The 25642-nt window shown below is 43.0% G+C and overlaps 1 protein-coding gene across 3 annotated transcripts in view; it reads left to right on the top strand.

Annotated features, from left to right (window-relative positions):
- SHISAL1 (shisa like 1) overlaps positions 1 to 25642 on the top strand; it is a 122926-nt gene that overhangs the window by 34344 nt on the left and 62940 nt on the right. The window contains exon 1 of one of the 3 annotated variants that reach the window (XM_077266608.1): positions 4729 to 4834. The exons of the other annotated variants lie outside the window; for them this stretch is intronic. The gene's annotated coding sequence lies outside the window, so the exon portion shown is untranslated. Of the gene's footprint in view, positions 1 to 4728; positions 4835 to 25642 lie in introns of those variants that run through there. 3 annotated transcript variants of the gene reach the window in all.

Raw genomic sequence — 25642 nt, 5'->3', positions numbered from 1 at the left:
TGTCACACATGTGTCCATTCACCCAATGTAATGCCTCCATACATTACATTGGGTGAATGGACATGTGTGACACGAGTATAGTAAGGCGTACCTGATTTGCTATGAGACATCAAGTTTTTTTTGTTTTTTTTTGCACAGGAACTAAGCAGGTTATTTGTGTATCTATATAGAATTTTCTGCCTATACTTTATTATCGCTAATGTATATATTGTGTAATCTGTTTGTGTATGTTTATACATGATTTTAAATTGTATATATTAGATGGTGGTCATTGTATGGTGATTGGTGGATGCTAATCCACTTCCTATATAAGGCCGCCATTACCAATGTATTTTATGCTTGAAAAAGACCTCTGTGGTCGAAACGTTGCATCTGGCAAATAAAGGAAACGTTTTTTAAGACTTCACCTGGATTGGATGCTGTCCTTCATTGTTGATTTTGGTATGTACACTTTCCATGTGGTCCAGTGGAACTAGGACTTGCATCTACAGGTCTGTTGTGCTGTCAGCCACCCTCTATTGATATTTATAATCTATGGAGGACTGTAATCTATGGAGGACTGTAATCAATGGAGGACTATAATCTATGGAGGACTGTAATCAATGGAGGACTATACTATATGGAGGACTGTAATCTATGGAGGACTATACTTTATGGAGGACTGTAATCTATGGAGGACTATACTATATGGAGGACTGTAATCAATGGAGGACTATAATCTATGGAGGACTGTAATCAATGGAGGACTATAATCTATGGAGGACTGTAATCAATGGAGGACTATACTATATGGAGGACTGTAATCTATGGAGGACTATACTATATGGAGGACTGTAATCTATGGAGGACTATACTATATGGAGGACTGTAATCAATGGAGGACTATAATCTATGGAGGACTGTAATCAATGGAGGACTATAATCTATGGAGGACTGTAATCAATGGAGGACTATACTATATGGAGGACTGTAATCTATGGAGGACTATACTATATGGAGGACTGTAATCTATGGAGGACTATACTATATGGAGGACTGTAATCTATGGAGGACTATACTATATGGAGGACTGTAATCAATGGAGGACTATAATCTATGAAGAACTGCAACATATAGATGACAATACAGAGGACAGTAATCTACAGAGGACTATACTCTATTGAGGTCTACCATCTACTGAGGGTTATAGTCTACAGAGGACTATAATCTACGGAGTACTATAAACTATGGAGGACTATAATGTACAGAGGACAGTAATCTATGGAAGACTATACCCTACAGAGGACTATAATTTACAGAGGACTATAATCTACGGAGGACTATAAACTATGGTGTACTATAATCTACAGAGGACAGTAATCTATGGAAGACTATACCCTACAGAGGACTATAATTTACAGAGGACTATAATCTACGGAGGACTATAAACTATGGTGTACTATAATCTACAGAGGACAGTAATCTATGGAAGACTATACCCTACAGAGGACTATAATTTACAGAGGACTATAATCTACGGAGGACTATAAACTATGGTGTACTATAATCTACAGAGGACAGTAATCTATGGAAGACTATACCCTACAGAGGACTATAATTTACAGAGGACTATAATCTACGGAGGACTATAAACTATGGTGTACTATAATCTACAGAGGACAGTAATCTATGGAAGACTATACCCTACAGAGGACTATAATTTACAGAGGACTATAATCTACGGAGGACTATAAACTATGGTGTACTATAATCTACAGAGGACAGTAATCTTTGGAAGACTATACCTTACAGAGGACTATAATGTACAGAGGACAGTAATCTACAAAGCACTGCAGTCTATTGAGGTCTGCAATCTATGGAAGGTTATAATCTACTCAGGAGGACTATAATCTTCAGAGGACTACAATCTATTGAGGTTTACAATCTACGGAGGACTATAATGTATGAAGGACTATAATCTTTGGAAGACTACAATATACAGGAGACTATAATCTGTGTATAGCTCTCTTCTTTGGAGGACTGCAATCTATGGTGAATTACCGTTTATGGAGGACTGTAATCTATGAAGGATTATAATAATGTAAGAAGAACAGTAATCTATGGAGGACTGCAGTCTGTCAAAGGCTAGTCTGTTACAGAGAACTATAATCCATGGAGGAATATATTCTATGAAGGATTATAACTATGGAGGATGATAATCTGTGGAGGACTGTCGCCTTTTTTTTTTGTGGCGCCCTCCTCATGGGGCCGGTAGTGACTGACCACCCCTTTTTAGAGCCGGTGTGGCTCCTATTGTTATTGCCTGGCAATAAAGGTATTTTATGTAGCGGGGGAAGTAGAAAAAACAAACCGCAGCGGGAGTCTAAGGGTTAATCCGCGTTCATCTACTAAAGGCGCCTGTGATGTTGCTCCGCACACGAGAATGATGTATGGAAGCCGCGTCCTATTTATAGTCCCGTAGACGTTTTTTTTTTTTCCACTACTTGAACATATATTTTACGTCTGGAAATGTCTCTGGTATTTGGCCGATGCTGTCATTGAGGAATTCCCGGCCAAAAATAAATATGTCTTAATATATACATTTCCTGATCATGAAGGTTATAGGGAGGTTTCCTTCAGCCGCTGATTGTAAGTCTCAGAGGGTCTGGACGGGATTAGACAATTTGGCTGCTATTTTCTGAAATAGCGCCACACCTGTCCAAAGGTAATGTCAGGTACTACAGTTCTGTTATATCTAAGTGAATGGCGCTGAACCGCAATACCGGACACAGCCATGCGGAAAAGAGGCGCTGTGTTTGGAAGATGTTTTTCTAATCCATGTCCCTGGGCGCATACGAATAAACCTGACATGGACGCCAATACGCACGCAAGTCTTGGTCCTACTCACTATATCGTACAGTCGCAGGTTCAAGTCCCCTAAGGGGACTAATATTTTTTTTTTTAATAAAAAAAACTATTATATATATATATATATATATATATATATATATATATATATACATTTGAATTCTTCATATTTCCCAGTTAAAAATATCTAGATAAAATAAATAATTAATAAACCATTAGAATCAAAATTCCAGAATTGCTTTTTTTTTGGTCCCAAAAAATGCAATAAAAAACTATGAAAACATTGCTTGTACTCTAAAAAGGGTGTCAATAAAAAACGGCTTCTCACTAAAATGAAGTCCTCACGCAGATGGAAAAAATCAAAAAAAGTAAAAAAATTAAATGGGTGAATGGGATTAAAGCATTGTCCCAGGTTAGATGATGCATGTCTAATCAATGGGAGTCCCGCTGCTGAAACCAGCACAAATACTGAGAACGTGGGATTTAAAATTCATCGTGTGAATGAAGTGGTACTGAGCATGTGCAGCCACCGCTTATACAGGCAGTGTTTGCACGTGCTCAGTACAGCTTTTCACTAACTATTTGTATTCCTGCTCTCCTGATTGGGGGAAGTTCCAATGATTGGAGAAAAGAGAAAACACAGTAGTTTGACAATGCATTACCAGTATCAGTCTGCGGACAGAGGTGGCGCCATTTATGAAATTACAGGCACCAGAACATAAGCTGCCAAGGTGTAGAGAATGGAGGCATTCAGCCATATGAGGCTGATAGCCCGATATCAGGAGAACGGAATAAATAATCCCTGTAATAAATGATGGGAACATGTAATGTGCAGAGTACACAGTGTGAGTACTTGTATTATGTGAAGGCTTCAGATGTCGATTTCCAGTCACAGTTATTTCTATTTCTCTTCTCACAAGGACACGTAGTTTTCTTATCCTACTTGTCCTGATCTGGACTTTTCTCCCATTGTGCCTTTATAATTAATGCTCTGACGCCGCGGTCTCCATCTCCCCTCGTCCTCCATCCCTTCATTAGTCTTTGTACCATAGAGTTTCTTATATCATATCATAAATCAAGACATTTTTATTCAGCTGTGGTACTTAAAGGGGGTCTCCACTGTGAAAAGTCCCGTCTGTTAGAAGGGACCTCTGATGATAAGATGGTGTCCCACTGCTGGTATCCATAGCGATCACTTGAAATCTATTAAGGACGTGGCAGCAAGTGTTCACTTTGTCTACAGCACTACCGCAGGCGAAGTGAAGCATTTCATGAGGCCCAATGAAATCAAAGGGACTCGTGGGGTCGTCCAAGGTGCTATGGGGCCAGAGGCGCAATGTGAATCTTCTCGGGCCAAATTTACAACAAGGCCGATAATAGGGCTGTCATATACTTTACGCCATTTATAATACTGGCCCCTTTTGAGGTCCCGTCAGTCACCTACACCTCCCATTTCAATGCACCAACATGTGACCCATCTAGATAGGCGACCCAACTTGTTTTGGCTTCTTTTTGACTCAACATGGGGGTTCTTATAAGGGTCACTTGTCAACAAACTGCTCACAAAGTGTCCACCTCTAGCTGGGACACCCAGTGATCAGCTGTAAATCTGTGTGAAAACCTGTCAGGAAGTGTCTTATTTCTCTGCAGCTCCCCCGCAGGTGAAATGAAGCATTACACATCGCCAAGTCACAACAGTGGGATGCCTGCAATATTGCCAAGGCAACGATTATTCGTCAATGGAAAGACGAGCGAGTTGGTTCCAAATTTCTGAAAAACTTTGGATTTTGAGAATTTTTGGGTTTTGACAAGGAGTTAAAATAAAAAAAATAGACACAGTAGACTCACCAGTCCTAGGCTCTCACCTGAGTATGTAAGCCGCTGAGGCCACATGGGGCACAACATTGGAGGAACCGAAGAGATGCGCGCAGAGGATCGACAGCAGAGGCGACGAAAGGAGTCAAGTGAGAGACAAAGGCCGGTGAACGTGAGCTTGTTTTTTACTATTTCACCCATTTCCACCGCTCCATTAATTAGGCTTTGGGGTGTGGAGTGATAAACATCTTTTCATGGCAATGAGGGGGGCACATTAGATTGAGACTGAATCTGACAACAAATTTGTGTAAATCTGCCCGAAACAAATTTTGTGAGGTTCGACCACCTCTTGCCCTGTACGGCCCACGGATTAGAGGGTTAAAAGGTCAGTGTATTGGGGGCACGCTTAACCACATCGTCCCCTGACTACTCTAATTAGACTGACCTAGTTTTGCATCTGTGAACCGGTTATAAATGGAGGCCTGGTAGCCTAGTTTGGTTCCTTGTGACGTCACGTAATAGTATAAATACCCGTGATGCTGCAAGCCGGTAGGAAAACTGGGACAGACATGTCTTCTTGTTACCGGCTGACATGACAATGTGGATTAATTAAAATAATGAAGCCTTGGAGGCGGATGGAGCTCCACATATGAGTGTATATTTCTAGGCCTAAGTGTGTATATATATATATATATATATATATATATATATATATATATATATATACGGTATATATAGTATTAGTAACATCGAGGGTTCTGTGTAGTGATCCCTATATGCATTGCTCCCTACTGTGCTCATAGACTAAAAACTTCCATCTTTATATAATTCCGCCATCAGGCTCCAGTGCCAGTGCATGTGAAACAATAAGTATGGAATTGGGAAGGGTACTTGGCTATTTTGTCTCTGGTTGTGAGGCAGATGGCTGCAGCAGAAACCTTCTCCCTTATGTCCATAAACCCATCCCCTCCCTCCTTACATTGTCCTGCCGTCAGGCTCTAGTACAGGTGAAGCAATAGTCTTATATTATTACTGAGTTTTGGGCTGCTTTGTCTCTGGTTGTTGGACAACTTACTACAGCAGAAACCTTTTCCTTACTCCTCATAAACCAAACCCCTCACCTTTTATGTAACCACACTCTCAGACTCCAGTGGGAGTGTATGTGAGTAACTATGTTTGTGATAGGGCTGAACCTTTGAGCACTTTGTTTCTGGCTGTAGGGTTGATTGCTGCAGCAGAAACCTTCTCCTTTATATTCATAAATTTACCTCCCCTGCCCTTACACAGTCCTCAGGTGAAGCCATAGTTTTATATTATTATTACTGTATTTTGGGCTGCTTTGTCTCTGGTTGTGGGGCAACTTGCTACAGCAGAAACCTTATCACTACTCTTCCCTTTTTCATACCTCTTCTCCTTGAAAAATAGATGACACCCCCCATATTGTTTTGAGGTTGCTGGTTAATGACTAAGTGTACGGAAAGCTATAGTTCCCTTTTTTCATCACTAGATACCTATTCCACCCCGGTATATTTAGAGCACCCGTGTGCGCCGTGACTGTATTATTTATATCCCCACCGTAATTAGATTTACTCCCGGGACCTACTTGTCTGACATGACTGATATTGTGTGCAGTTCTTTAGGAAAACAGAAAAAGCTGAAAAAAAAAAACGATCCTTGGATGTAAATTTGCTCATTTATAAAAATCAAGGCCGGCCCTATATAATAACCCGTTAATGACTTCTCTCTGGCTGTAACAGAGTTGGAGGCAGGATCGTTAAAATACGTTAGCAATCAATCAATTTCAGCACTGACCTGGAAGTTTTCCATTAAAAGTTCTGTTGGCATCCAGACAAAACTAAGTACATCTCCCGGTAGAGACGTCGCGGGTGAAGATCCTGCTTTAGATTTAACGCTGAAGCATGGGCCGCTAAAAAGAAGTGTCACACTTCATGCAGGATGTTCACGGATCTTCCGGAGCTCTTGACTGTATCATGGGTTAGAGACCGCGTCCCCATAGTGTCTAGGAATAGTAATACAAATGAATGCTTAAAGGCACGTAACATGACCACATTTCAGGGGTAAAATACATACCCCTTTAAAACCTTCCAAACCCTAAGGTTTGGTATGAACTCGCGCCCCAAGCATGGCATGCTGGCAGGCATGCCAACTTGTCAGGACCTGTCTGTCCTTTTGGAAACAACCCTATATTGAGGTCGAGCACATCTAGTCAGCAAGTGACCACGTGAATGCAAATTATATACCTGCAGGATGTCTTGGGCAAAAAAGGGGCAGGAGTCCAGAATAGGGAGGTCCCGGATTGGGGCAGACCCAGATGGGTTCAGAGCAGGGCTAAAATTTCCCAAAAATGCCAAGATCAGTGTTGGAAATATACAGCTGACACCCCACATTCCAACTAGACGTGTCCAACCTTGCTCAATTCACTTGTACTCAGTGAGACCATGTACGTCTAGTCAGCATGTGACCACATGAATGTAAGTTGTATACCTGCAGGATGTCTTGGGCAGGAAAGGGGCAGCAGTAGAGACTAGGTAGGTCTCAAATTGGGGCAGACCCAGATGGGTTCAAGGCAGGGCTAAAATATACCCAAAATGCCAAGATCAATGTTGGTAACATACAGCTTACACCCCACATTCCAACTAGATGTGGCCAACCTTGATCAATTCACTTGAAAATATTTTTAGAAATCTAAGCAAAATTTATGTTATATGTCCCACACAGGGAATTGAAATGTCCAATATTCATTTTTTTGCCATATTTTCATCATATTTTCTTTGTAGATCTCCAAAACCTTTTCATACAGATAGAGTAAAATATTCCCTACCTGCAGCCACCGCTAGAGGGAGCTTACAAGTTCTCTACCTGGAGCCACCACTAGAGGGAGCTTACAAGTTCACTGCATACTGTTTTATCATACAGTTCAATGTATACACAGTATGCAGTAAACTCTTGAGCTCCCACTAGTGGTGCATGAAGGTAGATACAGTTTTAAAATTTGACTCTATGTCTGCGGTAAAAATTTTGAGTCTAAAATATGAAATGAGTGAGATCAATGACTTGTTTATTTACTTATAATTTTGACAAGCCTTCTGGATCCTTACTGTAATTCTCTGTCTGTAGCTCATTCTTTATTCTCCATGAACCAGGCGGCTCAGGATGTGCAGCGCTAAAGGTTCTACCCAGATGTTGGAAGGACAGAAAAAAGTCAATTGAAATTCAGTGTGTATTATTATGTACGTGGATCCCTAACTTATCTCCCAAGACCGTAGGCGCCTGACCTCCAGTATCTCGTTTGTTGATCCTTTGAAATGTGAAGTTTCAGTATTCTTTTGATGTCTCTTTACAATCCTCTGGCTAAACAGATTGTCCAATTTTATCTTGAAAGTGACAGGAGGACATTGATGTCATTGGGTGGGTAGAATACATTTATCGTTCGCGCTCTCTTTATAGAAAAGGTCTCACGTTTCTGATATCATATTGATAGATGGCGACTTATACATGTGTCCACTCTCACCTCTCCTCTATTTTTAATGGAGGCTTGGAGCTCAAGTCTACAGTCACTCTCTGTGAATCCTCACAGTGTACACAGTGCAGACTGTCAGGGTTCCCAGGTGCCTGCGCCATGAGCGGGTAGTCATGTGACTAATTTGCATACTTCCAGCCACATTCCAACTAGACGTGCCCAGCCTAACTCAATTCACTTGTATTGAGTGAGGTCGTGCACTTCTAGTCAGCATGTGACCGCCTGTATGCAAATTGTATACTTGCAGTCACGCACCTGCCTGTTTCTGACTCTTCACAAGTCTGCAGACACATAGCATGACTTAAACCTCCATCCTGGACAATTCCTTTAAATTAAATTTCTCAGGGATGAGCAGACCCGTGAAATTTCGGGTTCTGGTACCCAACTGAACTTTAGGTTCATAGTTCGGTTCGCATACCAGAAATGTCCCTGAACTTGAAGATGAACCCAAACCCCAATGTCTAGGGACACAAAATTCAAAGCTGCGAAATTCTCTCTCTTTCTCCTCCCGAACTTAACCCTGGCCGGAACTCCGAACATTAAAATAGACTTCTGGGAGAAGTCCGTGTTCGGAGTTCAGCACGGCCATTAAGTGTCCGGTACGAAACCCGAACTTTAAAGTTCGGGTGCTCTCATCTCTATTCATGATTCCAAAACATTATCGCAACTTGCTAAAAAAAACATGTTTTGCTGTCTAGCAGCGGTGGTCGGTCTCCAAGGCAACAAGAAGTAATCAAAGAAAATGCTAATATATCAAGAACAGCTAATAATTTTAATAACCATTACATTTCAAAATGACTTGTATATGTAAACACTGTTTGACAATACCCATTTATGAAGGTGGAGTAACCCTTTCAATGAATGACCTATAGTGTTGTGTAAAAGTTTTAAGTATGGAAAAATACTATGCAGTAAGAATGTTTAAAAAAAATATAAGTGTTTATAGTTATTTTTATCAATTAACAAAATGCAAAGTGAATGATCAAAAGAGAAATCGAAATCCCATCAATACTTAGTGTGACCACCCTTTGTCTTCATCAGTACTTCTGCATAGTTTTTGAAGGATTCCGGCAGAGGTTGTTCCAAACATCTTGGAGAACAAGCCTTAGATCTTCTGAGTTGGAAGATAGACACCTTGATAAAGCAAAGCCGATCATGTGGACAGGGCTTTGGAACTGCAGAGCCGAGTTGGTAGACAGGCACCATGGTATAGCAGAACCGAGAGTGCAGTGAACACAGGAACTCTTAATCGACATACATATGCCAAACAACCTGAATACTCAGGCAAGATGCACCCATCTGAGCCAGCCTTAAAAGGCCAAAGAGCTCGACACTGGTGATAAGTGGCAGGATACCTAGTTAACCCGACATACTCGAGAGCTGAGAAAGTGAGCCACCAGGATGAGAAATATGAACACAAAAGGTCTCTATAAAATAGATCAGGGGGGTGAAGAACATTAGCCATTTAGCCACCACAGGGACTAGCTAGGGTGAAAGAGGAGCATGCAAGAGGCTTCATGTATCACTGCAGGTGATGTAGTATGTCCCAGGAGATTAGTCATCCTTAGTGAGAGCCGCAATTACAGCGAGAGAGTGAAGATTGCCACCTTTGAGGCTTATCCCTGCGAGTGAAGAGCATATCTGGTGATAGGGTCAACATTGGCCCAGTATGAACGAGATTTGCCACAGCAAAAGGGAGAAGAAAGACTTTTTTGTTTGATGTTTGCCACAAAAGTCATGTCTCAGTGCTTAAGTCTGGCTGAAAAGAAAACTTCCACATCAGAGATAGTCAGGGTCAAATGCCTGAGTAGGATGCAGATTGTGCAGGTTGCCAGACCACAGACTACTGCAGGGCACTGCTGCCAAAAGAAGTAACTGTGTGTAGGGGCTATGACCAGCACTGTAGCTGTGTGCTGCGCTGTACTGTGAAAGTGAGAAAGATTGTGACTGTGAGAAGGAAGTGCTGCTGATATGTTTGCCAGCAGACTGTTCAAAGACAAGCAAAGTGTCACCAATGTTAGCTCATAGATAACCGTGTAACCATTAAGCTCATTGACTACCAGTGAGTTAAATCCACTTAAGGTTGATGTTGGCCTGCATTCCTGCAAACCAGTCTGTCCAACAAGGGCCAGTATATCAACGTCCTCCACGTAGCTAAGCTTACTTCTCTTCCACGTCTCTGGTAATATTTGCTCCTTCCAGGCATCATCACATTCTCTGGGATACTGACATTTCTCTCGGCCATTATCTGCCAGGCTATTATATGGGCAGCGGATCCTTTATCACAATGGCGAGGCATGCCAGGGCGCTGTAGCTAACGTGCAATTACATTTTTTGACAGTGCACACCAGAAGGAATCCATGATTAGACGCGCTGTCAGCTGTTAGACTTCGGTGTCATTCACATGACGGAGCGTCAGAGCGGATAGCTGTACAAAGCCGTCAGCGCCGATAACAAAACATCAATCACCTGGATTGTATTTTATGTACTGAATGACGGGAGACGTCAAAGAAGGTGCCACCAAACCTCGAAAACAGTTCTGAGCCAGAACTCAGCAAATGTATTCTCCATCCAATTTATTTGTGTCTTCCGATTCGTGAAGCTTTAAGATTTTTGCCGGTTTTCTTCAATTTCACCTCTCCTATACTTGGTGCCTGTGCTTCTGTGCTTTATCATTGGCCTAGGTGTATGCAGTAAGCTCCCCCTAGTGGTGGCTGCGGGATAACATAATTTTTTTCATTTTGAAACGGACTTGTCGCTAGGTCAAAATTGTTCAGTTTTTGTTCTTATTCCCCCCCTTCTCCCCTGAGTATTCTGTTTTTTGTTTTTTTACAATCCTCCTTACGGGTCCAGAGATATGGGCTGTTTTATTTAGTAATTCTTTTGTAATGCTCTTTAGGGGTGTGGCTCACAGGGTAATTATATGCAGACACGCCCCAGAGGATCATGTTAGCCACACCCCCTTAGTAAAGGCCATAAAGCTTACCACTAAATAAAAAAACCCATATCTCTGGAACCGTATGGCCGATTTAAAAAAAAAAAAAATGGAATAATTAGGGAAGCAATGGGTGTAAGATGAGATTAAAAAATGGCCACTTTCGTTCTGGTGACAGGTCTTCCTTAAAGGGATATTTCTTCCAAATAAATGTATCACCTATCCATAGTGTCTATTTGCTGTAGATGTGACCACTTAAATAATAATAATAATAATCTATATTTTTATATAGCGCTAAACTATTCCGCAGCGCTTTACAGTTTTCACACATTAAAGGGATATTTCCTCCAAATAAATGTATCACCTGTCCACAGTGTCTATTTGCTGTAGATCTGACCACTTAAATAAAGAGAACATGTATGAATCGAGAGGTAGAGTGCCTGCTGTCTATGGGAGCGGGGCTCACACATGCACACTACTGTTCCCACTAACTGAGTGGTGATCACACATGTGCATTTCATCTCTATTTACACACTCTCGTGATCCGTGAGGGTCCAAGGAATCAGACTTCGTACATTTATCACCTATCAAGTAGTTAGGTAAAATAAATATTTGTTTTTTGGGGGGACAAGCCCCTGATTTAAAGGGGTATAAATGTTTTGGAAGCTGGACAGAATTTCTACAGATCAGGCCACTCTGAGCTCTTTATGATAAAGCATTTGCCCTCTTGGCGTGCCAGTCAATAGGAGCCCATCGTGGTGTGTACGACATGGCTACCACTATATGGTACCATTATTACAGGATTTATGGCAGTATTATTCAGCAGTGAGATTATGTTATTTTGTTCTGAACTATTGTTTTTTCATAGGAGCCTCCCATAACGTTTTATTGGTGTCCACGAGGGACTTTAATGTTGTAGGTCATTATTTACACCACCCTAAGCCCCTCACCTAAGTGACAAACATCCCATTGTGATTAAAGTATAGAGTACAAATTTGTATCTACTGTCCCTTATACTTCCCTTTATAGTGTTATTTATACTGTCCTTTATATTGTCCTTTATACTGTCCTTTATACTGCCCTTTAAACTGTCCTTTATATTGTCCTTTATATTGTCCTTTATACTGTCCTTTATGCTGCCCTTTATATTGTGATTATATTACCCTTTATTCTGTCCTTTATATACTGTCTTTTATATACTGTCCTTTATACTGTGATTATATTACCATTTTACTGTCCTTTATACTGTCCTTTATATTGTGATTATATTACCCTTTATTCTGTCCTTTATATACTGTTATTATACTGTCCTTTATACTGCCCTTTATACTGTCCTTTATACTGCTCTTCATATTGTCCTATATTCTGCCCTTTATACTGTCCTTTATACTGTCCTGTATACTGCCCTTTATACTTCCCTTTATACCGCCCTTTATACTGTCCTATATTCTGCCCTTTATACTGTCCTGTATACTGCCCTTTATACTGCCCTTTATACTTCCCTTTATACTGTCCTTTATACTGTCCTTTATACTGCCCTTTATACTGCCCTTTATACTGCCCTTTATACTGTCCTTTATACTGTCCTTTATACTGCCCTTTATACTGCCCTTTATACTGTCCTATATTCTGCCCTTTATACTGTCCTTTATACTGTCCTTTATACTGCCCTTTATACTGCCCTTTATACTGCCCTTTATACTGTCCTTTATACTGTCCATTATACTGTCCTGTATACTGCCCTTTATACTGTCCTATATTCTGCCTTTTATACTGCCCTTTATACTGTCCTTTATACTGTCCTGTATACTGCCCTTTATACTGTCCTTTATACTTCCCTTTATACTGTACTATATTCTACCCTTTATACTGCCCTTTATACTGTCCTTTATACTGCCCTTTATACTGTACTATATTCTGCCCTTTATACTGTCCATTATACTGTCCTGTATACTGCCCTTTATACTGTACTATATTCTACCCTTTATACTGCCCTTTATACTGTCCTTTATACTGTCCTGTATACTGCCCTTTATACTGTCCTTTATACTGCCCTTTATACTGTCCTTTATAGTGTCCTGTATACTGCCCTTTATACTGTCCTTTTTACTGCCCTTTATACTGTCCTTTATACTTCCCTTTATACTGCCCTTTATACTGTCCTGTATACTGCCCTTTATACTGTCCTATATTCTGCCCTTTATACTGTCCTTTATACTGTCCTTTATACTGTACTATATTCTGCCCTTTATACTGTCCTTTATACTTCCCTTTATACTGTACTATATTCTACCCTTTGTACTGTCCTATATTCTGCTCTTTATACTGTCCTTTATACTGTCCTGTACACTGCCCTTTATACTATCCTTTATACTGTCCTTTATACTATCCTTTATACTGTCCTTTATACTGTCCTGTATACTGCCCTTTATACTGTCCTTTATACTATCCTTTATACTGTACCACCTGTATGCGGACGACACTCAGATCTACCTCTCTGGCTCAGATGTCGCCTCTCTTCTGTCCAGAATCCCGGAGTGTCTGTCAGCCATATCCTCCTTCTTCACCTCTCGCTTCCTAAAACTCAATGTAGACAAAACCGAACTCATCATCTTTCCCCCATCTCACGTATCCCCCCTACCTGACCTATCTATTATGGTAAACGGCATCACGCTCTCTCCCACACCTGAAATCCGCTGGCTCGGGGTAACTCTTGACTCTGCCCTGTCCTTCAAACCGCACGTCCAAACTCTTGCCACCTCCTGTCGCCTCCAACTCAAAAATATTGCCAGAATCGGTCCCTTCCTCACCCCACAATCTACTAAGACTCTTGTGCATGCCCTAATCATCTCCCGCCTCGACTACTGCAACACCCTCCTCTGTGGCCTCCCCGCTAACTCTCTTGCACCACTCCAGTCTGTCCTTCACTCTGCTGCCCGGCTAATCCACCTCTCTCCTCGCTACTCCCCTGCTTCTCCCCTCTGCAAATCCCTCCACTGGCTCCCAATTCCCCCAACGAATCCAGTTCAAACTACTAACACTGATCTACAAAGCCATCCACAACCTGTCCCTTCCCTATATCTCTGAACTAATCTCCCAATATCTTCCCTCACGTAATCTCCGATCTTCCCAAGACCTCCTACTCTCCACCACACTTATTCGGTCCTCACACAACCGCCTCCAAGATTTCTCCCGAATATCCCCCATCCTCTGGAATTCCATGCCTCAACACGTCCGATTATCCACCACCCTTGGATCCTTCAGATGGAACCTGAAAACCCATCTCTTCAGGAAAGCCTACAGCCTGCAATAACCATTCTGCCGCCTCGCCATCGCCAGAGCAGCCGCCGCCTCACCCCTACCTTCTGTCTCTTCCCCACTATCCCATAGAATGTAAGTCCGCAAGGACAGGGTCCTCTCCCCTCTGTACCAGTCTGTCACTGTAAACCTGTTTACTGTAAATGATATCTATAACTCTGTATGTAACCCCTCTCTCATGTAAAGCACCATGGAATTAATGGTGCTATATAAATAAATAATAATAATAATAATACTGTACTATATTCTACCCTTTATACTGTCCTTTATACTATCCTTTATACTGTACTATATTCTGCCCTTTATAATACCCTTTATATTGTCCTCTATATTGTCGTTTATACTGTCCTTCATACTCTCCTTTATACAGTTCTTTATATTGTCATTTATATTGTCATTTATACTTTCCTTTATATACTGTCCTTGGAAGTTTAGCCTTGAAAAAAATCCGATCTTGTTAGTCGCATGAACTTATGGTCGTACTTACTGCTATTATGGCATTTGGGAAGGTTCTGGGAGAACTTGTCCCTTCATTCACCATCTGGAACTTTATTCCCCTGGAGGGGATCAGAGGCAAAAATAAGAGCAAATGTCACAGAAAATAAGCTCTAAATGTAAAAAGGTCACAGCAAAATAAAGATACAAATCGTGAAACGCTCCACTCCACTTTATTAAATCTTTGTGTTCCCCATAAAATAATCTGGGTTGTATGTTGCTAGCACTTGCATTATGTTGTCTCTCTTTTATTCCTCCTGGAAAGGTTTTAATAATTGAACAATGAACATTGTATGTGACTCATAGGTGTAGCTAGGGGGTTTGGGTTAGGGGGTGAAACTTCTGAGTGGCCCCTAACCATGTAACCCTGACTACAACCATGGTGGCGCAATAGTGGCAAAGAACCTCAGCAGATGACCGTGCTGCTACTAGTAAAAATCTATATACAAAGACCAGCACTGATATTACCGTCATATAGTGACAATATCGTGGTAGATATCAGTCCTGCAGAACATATAAGAGATCACAGTACAGTTATTGACAGTGACATTGACAGCTGACATTATTTCTGATGGAATCATTTACTTTTCCCGTCTTTCCATCTGGCCCAGACCGACATGACAGCTTCTCCTGCCACGACTCGTCTGCAGAGATTACAACAAAGACTCAACCTCCTGCTGATATCCCAGTGCAGAGCCGCTGCTTCTGTGTGTGACCTTAAGGTACCTTCACACGAAGCGACGCTGCAGCGATAGCGACAACGATGCCGATCGCTGCAGCGTAGCTGTTTGGTCGCTGGAGAGCTGTCATACAGACCGCTCTCCAGCGACCAACGATGCCGAGGTCCCCGGGTAACCAGGGTAAACATCGGGTTGCTAAGCGCAGGGCCGCGCTTAGTAACCCGATGTTTACCCTGATTACCAGCGTAAAATGTAAAAAAAACAAACAGTACATACTTACATTCGCGTCCCCCGGCGTCCGCTTCCTGCACTGACTGAGCGCCGGCCCTAACAGCAGAGCGGTGACGTCACCGCTGTGCTTTCACTTTCACTTTACGGCGCTCAGTCAGTGTGGGAAGCGGACGCCGGGGGACGCGAAGGTGAGTATGTACTGTTTGTTTTTTTTACATTTTACACTGGTAACCAGGGTAAACATCGGGTTACTAAGCGCGGCCCTGCGCTTAGTAACCCGATGTTTACCCTGGTTACCAGTGTAAAACATCGCTGGTATCGTTGCTTTTGGTGTCAAACACAACGATACACGGCGATCTGATGACCAAATAAAGTTCTGAACTTTGTTCAACGACCAGCGATATCACAGCAGGATCCTGATCGCTGCTGCGTGTCAAACACAACGATATCGCTAGCCAGGACGCTGCAACGTCACGGATCGCTAGCGATATCGTTTAGTGTGAAGGTACCTTTACACCGACTGTGTGTCCTCTAATTCTCCTCCTACTGAAGCCCCAGATCCCCCTTCATTGCACTCATAAAGTATGATGTCGACAAAAGTGCCCAACAAACACTATATGATTCCACCATAGTGAATTCCTCCACAGTACCTTACACTCGCACAGTATGATGACCCTACTACACCTCACCCATAGTCCTCTGTATAGTATAATGCACCCCATAGTCCATACAGTATAATCCACTCCCATAATCCTCTGTACAGTATAATGCACCCCATAGTCCATATAGTATAATACATCCCATAGTCCTCTGTATAGTATAATGCACCCCATAGCCCAGTCCACACAGTATAATGCACCCCATAGTCCATACAGTATAATACATCCCATAATCCATACAGTATAATGCACCCCAGAGTCAATACAGTATAATACTTTCCATAGTCCATACAGTATAATGCACCCCATAGTCCATACAGCATAGTACATCACATAGTCCATATAGTATAATGCATCCCATAGTCCATGCAGTATAATGCACCCCATAGTCCATACAGTATAATGCACCCCATAGTCCATATAGTACAATGCACCCCTGTCCATACAGTATAATGCACCCCATAGTCCATACAGTATAAAGTGTTGTGAATCCGCTTTTGGGCTCCCCTGGTGGTTGCTGGTGGTACTTATGACTTGTGTGTGCTTTGCGGTCTCAGTTCACCTGCTCCCATCAGTGTTTGGGAGTTTCCTATTTAGCCTTGCTCTCCAGTCATTTCCTTGCCGGTCATCATTGTAACCAGAGCCTTCGGTTGCATGTTCCTGCTACTAGTCTGCTGATCAGCTAAGTGGACTTTTGTCCTTTTGTTTTTGTATCTTTGTCCAGTTTGCAGTTTTGTTATTCTCTGTAGCTGGAAGCTCTTGTGGGCTGAAATTGCCACTCCTGTGTCATGAGTTGACACAGGAGTCTTAAAGTAATTTCAGGATGGTTTTTTTTTAAAGGGTTTTCAGTTGACCGTGAAGTCCTCTTTTGTATCCTTCTGCTATCTAGTAAGTGGACCTCTCTTTGCTAAATCTACTTTCATACTGTGTATGTAGTTTCCTCTGAACTCACCGTTATTATATGTGGGGGGCTTCTATCATCTTTGGGGTATTTCACTAGAGGTAAGCCAGGTCTGTTTCTTCCTCTACCAGGAGTAGTTAGTCCTCCGGCTGGCGCGTGGCATCTACGGATAATCGTAGGTATGCTCCCTGGCTGCTATTAGTTGTGTGGTAGATTTAGCTCACGGTCAGCTCGAGATTCCATCACCCAGAGCTCGTCCGTTATTTTTGTGTTTTGACGTTCCCCTGCCATTGGGAACCATGACAGTATGACCGGCCATGTGTTAAAGTTATTGGCAGAAGAAAGGAGAGAAAAAGAAGTCTGCAGATTTTTTTTTTTTTTCTCCCCTATGCTTGCTCCATAGTTGGATCAGTTGTATTTCAGCTCTAATTACAGCCTTTGCCTTTCTCTCCTTCTAATCCTTGAATGGCTCTGATCTCACCTGTTTAAAGATGGATCCTCAGAGTTTGGCTACAGGTTTAAATAATCTTGCTACTAAGGTTCAAAATTTACAAGATTTTGTTATACATACTGCTATGCGAGAGTATATCAAGGAGTCCCTGGAAAAGGGACATATTCGTCCTTCTTCATCTCCTTTAGGAGCCGGTTTTTTCTTTGTGTCTAAAAAAGATGGCTCTCTGAGGCCTTGTATTGATTATCGACTCCTGAATAAAATTACAGTCAAATATCAGTATCCGTTGCCCTTGCTGACTGATTTGTTTGCTCGCATAAGGGGGGCTAAGTGGTTCTCTAAGATTGATCTTCGTGGGGTGTATAATTTGGTGCGAATTAAGCAGGGGGATGAGTGGAAAACCGCATTTAATACGCCTGAGGGCCATTTTGAGTATTTGGTAATGCCTTTCGGCCTTTCTAATGCACCTTCAGTCTTTCAGTCCTTTATGCATGATATTTTCCGTGAATATTTGGATAAATTTATGATTGTGTATTTGGATGATATTTTGATTTTTTCTGATGACTGGGAGTCTCATGTTCAACAGGTCAGGAGGGTTTTTCAGGTTTTGCGGGCTAGTTCTTTGTGTGTAAAGGGTTCAAAGTGTGTTTTTGGGGTTCAAAAGATTTCTTTCTTGGGGTACATTTTTTCCCCTTCTTCTATTGAGATGGACCCTGTCAAGGTTCGGGCTATTTGTGACTGGACGCAGCCTACTTCTCTTAAGAGTCTTCAGAAATTCTTGGGCTTTGCTAATTTTTATCGTCGATTTATAACTGGGTTTTCTGGCGTTGCTAAGCCTTTGACTGATTTGACTAAAAAGGGTGCTGATGTTGCCGATTGGTCCCCTGCTGCTGTGGAGGCCTTTCGGGAGCTTAAGCGCCGCTTTTTGTCTGCCCCTGTGTTGCGCCAGCCTGATGTTTCTCTTCCCTTTCAGGTTGAGGTCGATGCTTCCGAGATCGGAGCAGGGGCGGTTTTGTCGCAGAAAAGTTCCGACTGCTCAGTGATGAGACCTTGTGCGTTCTTTTCTCGAAAATTTTCGGCCGCCGAGCGGAACTATGATGTTGGTAATCGGGAGCTTTTGGCCATGAAGTGGGCGTTTGAGGAGTGGCGTCATTGGCTTGAGGGTGCCAGACATCAGGTGGTGGTTTTGACTGATCACAAGAATCTGATTTATCTAGAGTCGGCCAGGCGCCTGAATCCTAGACAGGCACGCTGGTCGTTGTTTTTCTCTCGGTTTAATTTTGTGGTCTCATACCTACCGGGTTCTAAAAATGTGAAGGCAGATGCTCTTTCTAGGAGTTTTGAGCCTGACTCTCCTGGGGATTCTGAACCTGCTGGTATCCTTAAGGATGGGGTGGTTTTGTCTGCTGTCTCCCCAGACCTGCGACATGTTTTGCAAGAATTTCAGGCGGATAGACCTGATCGTTGTCCGCCTGGTAGACTGTTTGTTCCTGATGATTGGACCAGTAGAGTCATCTCGGAAGTTCATTCTTCTACGCTGGCAGGTGATCCTGGAATTTTTGGTACCAGAGATTTGGTGGCTAGGTCCTTCTGGTGGCCTTCCCTGTCTCGAGATGTGCGTGTTTTTGTGCAGTCTTGTGATGTTTGTGCTCGGGCTAAGCCTTGTTGTTCTAGGGCTAGTGGGTTATTGTTGCCCTTGCCTATCCCGAAGAGGCCTTGGACGCACATCTCTATGGACTTTATTTCTGATCTCCCTGTTTCTCAGAAAATGTCTGTCATCTGGGTGGTGTGTGACCGTTTTTCTAAAATGGTTCATTTGGTGCCTTTGCCTAAGTTGCCTTCCTCATCTGAGTTGGTCCCCCTATTTTTTCAAAATGTGGTTCGCTTGCATGGTATTCCGGAAAACATCGTTTCTGACAGGGGAACCCAGTTCGTGTCTAGATTTTGGCGGGCATTCTGTGTCAGGTTGGGCATTGATTTGTCTTTTTCGTCTGCATTCCATCCTCAGACTAATGGCCAGACGGAGCGAACTAATCAAACTTTGGAGACTTATTTGAGGTGTTTTGTGTCTGCGGATCAGAATGACTGGGTTGCCTTTTTGCCGCTGGCAGAATTTGCTCTTAATAATCGGGCTAGTTCTGCCACTTTGGTTTCCCCTTTCTTTTGCAATTCAGGGTTTCACCCTCGTTTTTCATCTGGTCAGGTGGAATCTTCGGATTGTCCGGGAGTGGATGCTGTGGTGGATCGGTTGCATCGGATTTGGGGACAAGTGGTGGACAATTTGAAGTTGTCCCAGGAGAGGACTCAGCAGTTTGCTAACCGCCGTCGTCGTGTTGGTCCTCGCCTTCGTGTTGGGGACTTGGTGTGGTTGTCTTCCCGTTTTGTCCCTATGAGGGTTTCTTCTCCTAAGTTTAAGCCTCGGTTCATCGGTCCTTATAGGATTTTGGAGATTCTTAACCCTGTGTCCTTTCGTTTGGACCTCCCGGCATCTTTCGCTATCCATAATGTATTCCATCGGTCGTTGTTGCGGAGGTATGAGGTACCGGTGGTTCCTTCTACTGAACCTCCTGCTCCTGTGCTGGTTGAGGGTGAATTGGAGTACGTTGTAGAGAAGATCCTGGACTCCCGTATTTCCAGACGGAGACTTCAATATCTGGTTAAATGGAAGGGCTATGGTCAAGAAGATAATTCTTGGGTAACTGCCTCTGATGTTCATGCCTCGGATTTGGTTCGTGCCTTTCATAGGGCTCATCCAGATCGCCCTGGTGGTTCTCGTGAGGGTTCGGTGCCCCCTCCTTAAGGGGGGGGTACTGTTGTGAATCCGCTTTTGGGCTCCCCTGGTGGTTGCTGGTGGTACTTATGACTTGTGTGTGCTTTGCGGTCTCAGTTCACCTGCTCCCATCAGTGTTTGGGAGTTTCCTATTTAGCCTTGCTCTCCAGTCATTTCCTTGCCGGTCATCATTGTAACCAGAGCCTTCGGTTGCATGTTCCTGCTACTAGTCTGCTGATCAGCTAAGTGGACTTTTGTCCTTTTGTTTTTGTATCTTTGTCCAGTTTGCAGTTTTGTTATTCTCTGTAGCTGGAAGCTCTTGTGGGCTGAAATTGCCACTCCTGTGTCATGAGTTGACACAGGAGTCTTAAAGTAATTTCAGGATGGTTTTTTTTTAAAGGGTTTTCAGTTGACCGTGAAGTCCTCTTTTGTATCCTTCTGCTATCTAGTAAGTGGACCTCTCTTTGCTAAATCTACTTTCATACTGTGTATGTAGTTTCCTCTGAACTCACCGTTATTATATGTGGGGGGCTTCTATCATCTTTGGGGTATTTCACTAGAGGTAAGCCAGGTCTGTTTCTTCCTCTACCAGGAGTAGTTAGTCCTCCGGCTGGCGCGTGGCATCTACGGATAATCGTAGGTATGCTCCCTGGCTGCTATTAGTTGTGTGGTAGATTTAGCTCACGGTCAGCTCGAGATTCCATCACCCAGAGCTCGTCCGTTATTTTTGTGTTTTGACGTTCCCCTGCCATTGGGAACCATGACAATAAAGCATCCCATGGTCCGTATAGTATAATGCACTCCATAGTCCATACAGTATAATGCACCCCATACTTTATACAGTATAATACATCCCATAGCCCTCTGTATAGTATAATGCACCACATAGTCCATATAGTACAATGCACCCCATAGTCCATACAGTATAATGCACCCCATAGTCCATACAGTATAATGCATCCAATAGTCCATGCAGTATAATGCATCAAAAGAAGAAAAATGTCCAGCTCCACTGAATCCGTGAAGATAAAATTTCAGGATTATTACAGGAAGGGCCTAGGATGTGTACATTATCAAATAAAGGGACAAGGATAGGGAACATTATTATAGGATGTAGTCAGAAAGGGACATTATTATAGGAAGGGACACAGGATGGAGGACATTATACCTGGAAGGGGCCAGGATGGGGATATTATACCAGGAAGAGGCCAGGATGGGGACATTTTTTCAGGAAGGAGCCCAGTTGGGGTACATTACTGCAGGAAGGGGCCAGGGTGGGAATATTATTACAGGAAGGGCCTAGGATGGGAGCATTATTAAATGAAGGGACAAGGATGGAGAACATTATTATAGGATGTAGCCAGAAAGAGAACATTTTTACAGGAAGGGACCCAGGATGGAGGACATTATACCTGGAAGGATCAGGATAGGGATATTATACCAGGAAGGGGTCATGATGGGGACATTATACCAGGAAGAGGCCAGGATGGGGACATTATTACTGGAGGGGCCAGGATGGGGACATTATTACTGGAAGGGCCCAGGATGAGGGACATTTCTTCAGGAAGGAGCCCAGTTGGTGTACATTAGTACAGGAAAAGCCTAAGATGGGAGCATTATCAAATAAAGGGACCAGGATGTGGAACATTATTATAGGATGGAGCCAGGAAGCAAACATTATTACAGAAAGGGGCCCAGGATGGGGGACATTATACCTGGAAAGGGCCAGGATGGGGACATTATACCAGGAAGGGGACAGGATGGGGACATTATATCTGGAAGTGGCCCAGGATGGGGGACATTTTTTCAGGAAGGTGTCCAGTCGGGGGACATTATTACAGGTAGGGACCAGGATAGGAACATTATTACTGGAAGGGCCTAGGATGGGAACATTATAACAGGAAGGGCCCAACTAGAACATTATTACAAGAAGGGGCCAGGATGGGAACATTAATACAGGAAGGGGCCAGAATGGGAACATTATTTCAGGAAGAGTCAAGATGGGGATATTATTAGAGAATGAGTCCAGGATGAGAACACTATTACAGAAAGGGGCCCAGGATGGAGGACATTATTTCAGAATGGAGCAAGGATGGGGGACATTATCACATGTGGGAAGACACATATGTTTTTAGAGGATCTAGAAGGCTATAAGATTCCATACATCAGACTAACATGCAAGTGAGAGCCCAAGTCTGAATTTGTCATGAGGTCCCATAAGACATCAGTTATGCCCCTGCTGAAATGGTTTCTCCAGGAAAAACTCCACATCTATCCTTATTCCATCGGAAATCCACTTTGCTGACCATATGAGAAGTTTTTTTAGCTTTTTTTTTCCACCATGCATTTTGAAGAACGCATGGTGGGAAAAAAGGAAGTGCCTATCACTTCTTTGAAGCAGATCCTGAGGGAAACTTCTCTAAATTAGGCACTGTCCAATCAAAAGACGGCAGAGATCACATCAGGGAAAAAAACTGTTCTGAAATTCATCAAAATTCCTTTAAAAAAACTACCGTACCTTGGGAAAAGAAAAAAGCTCCTCTAAAAACTCTCCAAGGAAGAAGTGATTTCCTCTTGTTGACTCATCGTTTTTCACTGCTTTCTGTGACATTAATGCCCCGACTGGGTAAACGACCTACAGTGTCGTATCTCTCAGGATTTGGCGCCAGGCGTCTGCTATAAGGTCAAAGTCGGATAAATAAGCCAAGAAATTTCATTAAAAATTAATCTAAACTCTATTCAGCTTGGACCAGCACGCTTCGTTCTCCCAGGTCCGTTCCTTCGTGATATTGTTGATATTTGGACAGAAAATGCCATTTTTATGTATCGGATAAACTACTCAAAACAGCAGTTTTGGACGCCTCGATGAATAAACACATTCCTCAGTGAGACCCCCGGTCGTGGCTGCTAAATCCTTAAGAAATCAGTTTGGAAGTTTTGAGATTTTTGAGACTTATTCAGAATATTTTTTAATCCTTTTTAAAGTAATACAGGAGCTGAAGCCAGAAAAAAACAGCATTTTAGGGAAATGTGATAAAAGCTATTGCCTAATTCTGAGCCCCCCATATTATGGTGGTTTCTCACCAGGTCGGGAGGGCCTGGTGCTTGTGTCTCCTTCCATGGCTGACAGCCCACCTCCTCGTTCAGAACACATTTACTCTATGGGGGAACTGGTGCTGGTTCTCGTTATTCAGTGCTGAAGAAAGAAGGACCACCCATGCCTGGGCCTCGCTTATAAAGGGCCCATGGGTGTTGTGAACTCTGTTTTTGGGCTCCCTCTTGTGGTCACAAGTGGTACTGTGTGAGTGCTATCTTTGGGCTCCCTCTGGTGGCTCTTTTTGTCATTCTGCAGGTCTGTGGCTGGGATCAGCTGTCTCGTTATCTGCTGGTTGGTTTCCTATTTAGCTCACCTGGACTTTCAGTTGTTGCCTGCTGTCAATGTATTCAGTGCTATTTTGATCTCTCCTGACTACCTTCGTTATCAGTCTCTTCAAGAGAAGCTAAGTTTCTGTTTGTTCATTTTTTGATCATCAGTGTTCAATATGTTTCTTGGTTTATTATCTGTCCTTGTCCAGCTTGCTAATATGTGATTTCCTCGCTTGCTGGTAGCTCTAGGGGGCTGAGTTTCTCCCCTCACACCGTTAGTTGGTGTGGGGGGTTCTTGAATTCTCAGCGTGGATATTTTGTATAGGGTTTTCTACTGACCGCACAGTTTCCTATCTGTCTTCTGCTATCTAGTATTAGCGGGCCTCATTTGCTGAATCTGTTTCATTTCTACGTTTGTATTTTCCCCTTACCTCACCGTTATTATTTGTTAATTATGTGACTAATTGGTCTCCTGCGGCCGTGGAAGCCTTTCAGGAGCTGAAGCGCCGGTTTTCTTCGGCTCCAGTTTTATGTCAGCCTGATATCTCTCTTCCTTTTCAGGTTGAGGTTGATGCTTCTGAGATTGGAGCAGGGGCTGTTTTGTCGCAGAGAAGCTCTGATGGCTCTGTGATGAAGCCTTGTGCTTTCTTTTCAAGAAAGTTTTCGCCTGCCGAGCGGAATTATGATGTTGGTAATCGGGAGTTGTTGGCTATGAAGTGGGCATTTGAGGAGTGGCGACATTGGCTCGAGGGAGCTAAGCATCGTGTGGTGGTCTTGACTGATCACAAAAATCTGATTTATCTCGAGTCTGCCAAGCGGCTGAATCCTAGACAGGCTCGTTGGTCGTTGTTTTTCTCCCGTTTCGATTTCGTGGTCTCGTACCTGCCTGGTTCGAAGAACGTGAAGGCTGATTCTCTTTCTAGGAGTTTTGTGCCTGACTCTCCGGGAGTTTCAGAGCCGGCTGGTATCCTCAGAGAGGGAGTGATTTTGTCTGCCATTTCCCCAGATTTGCGACGAGTGCTGCAGGAATTTCAGGCGGATAGACCTGACCGTTGCCCACCAGAGAGACTGTTTGTCCCAGATAGATGGACCAGCAGAGTTATTTCCGAGGTTCATTTTTCGGTGTTGGCAGGTCATCCTTGGATTTTTGGTACCAGAGATTTGGTGGCTAGATCCTTCTGGTGGCCTTCCTTGTCGCGGGATGTGCGTTCCTTTGTGCAGTCCTGTGGGATTTGTGCTCGGGCTAAGCCTTGCTGTTCTCATGCCAGCGGTTTGCTTTTGCCTTTGCCTGTCCCGAAGAGGCCTTGGACGCACATTTCCATGGATTTTATTTCGGATCTTCCAGTTTCTCAGAGAATGTCTGTCATCTGGGTGGTGTGTGATCGTTTTTCTAAAATGGTCCATTTGGTGCCCTTGCCTAAGTTGCCTTCCTCTGATTTGGTTCCTCTATTTTTTCAGAATGTGGTTTGCTTGCACGGCATCCCTGAAAATATTGTGTCTGACAGAGGATCCCAGTTTGTGTCCAGATTTTGGCGGATCTTTTGTGCTAAGATGGGCATTGATTTGTCTTTTTCGTCTGCCTTCCATCCTCAGACGAATGGCCAAACCGAGCGAACTAATCAGACCTTGGAAA

This window comes from Ranitomeya variabilis, chromosome 5 (genome assembly GCF_051348905.1).
Source record: "Ranitomeya variabilis isolate aRanVar5 chromosome 5, aRanVar5.hap1, whole genome shotgun sequence".
Taxonomy (NCBI): Eukaryota; Metazoa; Chordata; class Amphibia; order Anura; family Dendrobatidae; genus Ranitomeya; species Ranitomeya variabilis.
The sequence above is the reverse complement of the archived record's forward strand: the minus strand, read 5'-3'. Positions and strand labels throughout refer to the sequence as shown.